The sequence below is a fragment of the Cetorhinus maximus genome, chromosome 8 (genome assembly GCF_964194155.1).
Source record: "Cetorhinus maximus chromosome 8, sCetMax3.hap1.1, whole genome shotgun sequence".
Lineage (NCBI taxonomy): Eukaryota > Metazoa > Chordata > Chondrichthyes > Lamniformes > Cetorhinidae > Cetorhinus > Cetorhinus maximus.
The window spans coordinates 123,301,018-123,307,017 of record NC_135886.1 but is presented as its reverse complement, the minus strand read 5'-3'; positions in this window follow the sequence as shown (position 1 = coordinate 123,307,017).

Sequence of the window (6,000 nt, the reverse complement as noted above, 5' to 3'; positions counted from 1 at the left end):
GCATGTATGTGTGCACATGTGTGTGAGTGTGTGCGTGCACATGTGACAGAGAGAGAGTGTGTGCACATGTGTGAGTGAGTGAGAGAGAGTGCATGTGTGTGTGGGAGTGAGAGAGTGAGACTGTGTGTGTGTTTGTGGGAGGGGAGCAAGAGAGAAAGTGAGTGCATTTGGGGGAGTGAGAGTGTGTGTGTGGGGGAATTGAGAGTGAGAGTGTGTGTGTGGGGGGATTGAGAGTGAGAGTGTGTGTGTGGGGGGATTGAGAGTGAGAGTGTGTGTGTGGGGGGATTGAGAGTGAGAGTGTGTGTGTGAGGGGATTGAGAGTTGTGAGGGAGTGAGAGTGTGTGTGTAAGGGAGTGAGTGAGAGTATGAGGAAAGTGAGAGTGTGAGAGAGTGAGAGTGTGAGAGTGTAAGGGTGTCAGAGTCAGAGTCTTAAAAGAGGTGGCTAATGAGTTAGTAGATTGTTAATTTTCCAAAACTCGCTACATTCTGGAAATGTTCCATCAGACTGGAAAGTAGCAAATATAACCCATCTATTCAAGAAGGGAGGGAGGCAGAAAGCAGGAAACTAAAGGCCAGTTAGCTTGACGTCTGTTGTGAGGAAGTTGTTAGAGCCGATCATTATGGCGGTTATAGCTGGGCACTTAGAAAAACTTAAGGTAATTGGGAGGAGTCAGCATGGTTTTGTGAAAGGGAAATAATTTTTAAACAATTTATTGGAGTTTTTTGAAGGAGTAACATGCGCAGTGGATAAAGGGGAATCTATAGACTTATTGTCCTTTGATTTCCAGAAGGCATTTGATAAGGTGCCACATCAAAACTTATTGCAGAAAATAAGAGCTCATGGTGTTGGGGGTAACATATTAGCATGGATAGAAGATTGGCTGGCTGGCAGAAAGCAGAGTGTATGCATAAATAAGTCCTCTTCAGATTGGCAGGATGTGACGAGCAGAGTCCCACAGGGGTCTGTGCTGGGGCCTCAACATTTTACAGTTTACATCAATGACTTAGATGAGGGGAGTGAAGGCATAGTATCTAAATTTGCAGATGACACAAATATAGGTAGGAAAGTATGTTGTGAAGTGGACATAAGGAGGTTGCAGATATATATAGATAGGTTGAGTGGGTGGGCAAAGATCTGGCAAATGGAGTATAATGTGGGAAAATGTGAAGTTGTTAACTTTGGCAGAAAGAATAAAAAAAGCAGAGAACGAATTCCATCCTCAAGTTCATTTTCCGAACTCAGATGTGATAAATTCTCATTTTGATTTAGCAACGTCAAAATGGCATTTTTGTGAGTTAACATTTCATATCTTCTCTGATCAAAATCTCTTTTTGTCATTTCAAGGATGTTGTTGAGATGCTTTTTATGTTCACACAAAAGGGTTTCATACTCCTGTTTGGTTTGATCTTTAAACTTTTTAAGATCTTGCTGTTTCTCTCAATCCCATTTTAAGCGGGCCTTTTCCACTTCTTTTTGAGCAATGTCAATTATTTTCTCCCCGTGGAATTTCATAGTTCATTCTAACTCTTCAACTCTTTTGCATAATCCACGAGCCATATCATGCCTCCCCTCTACAGGTTTTAGATGGTCTTTTTCAAACCGTCCACTTGCCTGGATTGCCACTGTTGTATTTTGTGTATTAGCACTGGCAAGCACTTATAAATCAGTGTATCTGGTCATTGAGATTTCCAGATCATTTTGCAATTTCAGTCCTTTTTGTTAACAATTCTGCATGCACTTTAGTTGCTTTTATACTGTCCATTACTGAAATTGATACATCAGCAATATTACTTGGATCAGTTCTTTGCTCAACTGGACCACAATTCGCTGAAGAGTTTTTATTCACAGGAACAACTTTGGAACTGTGACACTCCAAACCACACAGCTCCTCTTTCATTTTCTCCAGTTTGCTTCAAAGCTCAAGAATCCCATTGCTCTGATCCCGATGCAGTTCTAGCAGTTCGCTGATTTTGGTTTTTAAACTCAGCATTTAACCAATTACTCTGAGTTACCAACAATTTCTTTTCTTGTTCAAAGCATTTTTCACGATATTTCATAAAGACTACTGATGCTCAAAGTTCATCAAGATTCAACTGAGGATTGACCTTTGTTAAATTTGCTTCTAGAAGTTTATAATTTAGACATTTCATGTCCTCAGTCAAGTGTTCCACTTTCCATGACTGCTTCTCAATTGTTCTCACCAATTCTTGTTTTTCATTAGCAAAATCCCCTTTTACCCATGAAAATTATTTCTCTACATTAATTAGGTTTTCTTTCAATTGCTTGTTATCTGCAGTAAGCAACTCATTTTTGGACACAGTAGTTTTCAAGAGTGTGTTAAGGTCAACATGATCAGCTGCCTGCTGCAATATAGTCTTCGCCTCACTAACGCCTCGCTAGCCAAATCATTACCCAGAATAAAATCTACCCCATTCAATAGGTGATTTAGGAATAATTCCTACCATAACAATTCTGTTTACAAAATGACTTTGTAAGTTGACTTTACACAAAGAAACAGGTTCATCAATTCCATTAATACCCCTTATTAATACTTTGTCCTTCATAAAACTATCCAGAACACAAATTGTATCATCAGTCACCACCAATGACTGATCTGCCCCAGTAGCTCTGAAAATTTTAATCTGTTTACTTATTTTGTTAGAGGAGTAAGGGAACACTTCTCCCTTCAAGACAAAACATCCAGAACCACTAATAACCTGAATTCTTTCACCAGTAATCAAAGAAGAATTCTCTGGGCTATCCTGAATCATATCCCCTTTCCTGTCGGTTCTGAGGGAACACATTTCACCTGTACCACTGCTATTGTTTTAACAATCATTTCCTTTTCTGGTGCAACCTTTCTTGAGGATTCCTTAGGTGTTCCTATAACTTCAATAAATCTACCATTTAGTTTCCAGCAATCTGCCTGAACATGTCCCACCTTGTTACAATGGAAACACTTAGGCTTTGAATCCCACTTCCACCCTCAGCACCCTCCTTCCTGGTTTGAGGATAAATTTCCTTGGAATTCCCAACTGTCCCTTCTCTTCCCTAGCTACTTGCATTCCTTCCACCTTCCCACCTTCTATCCTTCTCGGGTTTATGTGGATGATGGGAAAAGGGGTTAGATTTATGGATCAGTTCATAATCATCAGCCATCTCCGCTGCCTGTCTAGCTGTTTTAACCCTCAGATCTTCAACATGCGTTCTAACTACTGGAGCAAGTAAATCTTTAAATTCTTCCAAGAGAATTATTTCCCTAAGAGCTTCATACATTGTCTTTACCTTTAATGCCCATAACCAACGGTCAAAATTACTTTGTTTTACCCTGTCAAACTCAATATAGGTCTGCCCAGGCTGTTTCCTTATATTCCAAAATTTCTGCCTGTATGCCTCAGGGACCAATTCATACGCACTCAGAATAGTCTTTTTTTTACTGCATCTTAATCCACAGATATCTCTTCTGACAGTAATGCATAAACCTCATGAGCTCTGCCCACCAACCTGCCCTTTGGAGCAATGTCCAGATTTCTTTTGGCCACTTCATTTGCTTAGCTACCTTTTCAAATGAGATAAAGAATGCCTCCACGTCCGCTCCCTCAAACTTTGGGAGGGCTTGTACAAATTTAAACATATCCCTACTGGGCTTAGAGTTGGAGGTGGCAGTTTCACCACCAGAACCTTCCTCAGCACCTGAGGCCTCTCTTTTAAATTCCAGCCTTTTAAGCTGGTATTCCGTTTCTAGTTCCTTCTCCATCTCCTTTGCCTCTTTTTCTTTATCCTTCTCCCTTGCCTGAAATTCCAGTTCCAGCTTCTTAAACGTTCTTTCTCTTTCCTTTTCTTTTTCTTTTACTCCAATTCAAATTTTTTCAGTTCCTTTCATGTTCAAGTTACTTCATTCGCAACTGGATCTTAGCTAACTCAATTGACTCACCCCCCTGGAGAACGTGGTCTCTCAGGTATCCCTCCCAGTTTCAAATGCTGCACTATTATCTCAACTATGTCCACTTTCCTCACCGCTATGGGTAACTCTAATTCTACTTCCAGCTTATCCATCGATTGCATTAGCTTACTCTTGGTTGCTTTTCATAAACCAGTCAGGGTTACATCTTCCATCTGTAAAAACATCTTAGCAACCTCCAAAGCCATTTCAAATCCCAACCTGTATAATATGCCTCACAGCAACTCCAATTCCTACGTCTAGTACCTCAGTACCTCCACGTACTTGTTTTTTAAGGATTTACAGATCCCACTGTAAGTCAAGGATTTCCAATCCCACAAGAGATTCCACTTTATACCGATAATCCCGGACTAGCTCCCACTTTGTTATCATCCCAGCTGATGTTACTACTGAACAAGCCCAGGCCCAGCTTGATAGATTGTAACTTTTATTTTCTGCTTAGACACATGGAGGGTGGCTACTGAGGAGTCAGCTGATGAGCTCTTAACATAAGAATAAAACATTTATTAAACAAGAAAAGATGAATTACATTACAATACCTCTTCACCCACAACTATATCTTTACAGATATATACAGATAACACATAAGGAAAACACAAATTACAAAAGCTATCTTACATTCTAATGTTCACAGTAAGTACACAGCCCACGTAAATCAATAAGCGACCAGTGGTCAGGCACACCACACTCTGAAACCAAGTGACAGGTGCCACTCCAAATAGATGTTATGAATCCCTCATCAACTCCCCCCAGACACTTGGTCACACCATGAGCCAATTGGTCTCACTGAACAACGTCTTTCACACAAGGGTTTTCAATCTCCACTCTCGAAGAACTTGCCTTAGAATGTTTTCCTAAATGACGCTGTCTCTCAGACGCCTCCCACAAGGGTCCACCTCCAGTGTTTCAACATTTCCTCCTGGTGTTCCTCCCCCTGGATTGCCACGTCCATTCAAGCTTTACCTTCCACGCATTCTCTCTTACATGCTCAGCTATGCCAACAGAACACCACGGCTTCACATGCCCATAATAAAGAGTTACAGACCTTTGGCTGTCTCCTTTGGTCTTCTGGCTTCTCGCAAGCCTATTTAGCTTCAAGTCTGCATCCTGCAGCTTTCTCCCTTTAAGCTTGGATCCTTTCTCTGCTCCTCACTCTTAACTTCGCTTAACAGGACCTTTTCCATTTTTATGTCCTTGTCCTTTGACTTAATTTAAAGTGCTTCTTGAGCCTCTCTCTTTTTCCTTTAGGACCTGCTCCCTGCAGTTCCATCTCCTGACAACTGCTGACAACTTGGTATCTCCCTTGAGATCCAGAACTCACTTAACATTCACTGTTACTTTAACTTTAGAGCAACTCAAGATTCTTAGACTTATTCTCCTCAGCAGTCTGCTAGCATGTCAGCTAGAGAGACTTAAACTGCTGCCTTCAGCTTACAGCATAATGACCAACTGAACTCAAACCGCTTTTCTGTTTCTCCCTGTCTCTCTGTGTGGCCCTCTCTCTCTGGACCCCTATTGCTAGGCAACAGTACAGTTTTTTCTACCTTGTGTTTGTTTTAATATCCCTTCAAGAGTTGTAAGCCTCATTAAAATGCAGGCATCTTTTAAAGTGAAACTAAAACTCAAGCTCTCCCTCTCTTAACACACCAATGCAGAAACACAAGTTAAACTTAAACTTAAAGCTAAAACTCATTCCTAACACCTACAAATACAAATATAACTTACTTAAATGATCTTTAGTCCCTAACACTTTCTGCAGCCTGGAAGGATCCTGACACAAAGAGGTTCATGTGCACAGTTGCTACAACTACTGGCAGTGCCAACCTATGCTAAGGCTGCATGTCTGCCTGCAAGAGGTGGCAGATTTAAGTGAGCACCTCTTTCCTAAAACAGAGGTCATACAGTACTGTTCCTTGGTGAGGTTGATGTAAGAGAAGTGCTCCTTGAAGACTCTGGGTGGATAAAGCCTCCTCCTTCCTCTGCGAGCAGCTCGTCCTCCTCTGTGCTGCCTCTGCCCAATCTCCCTGTATTGCTGTAG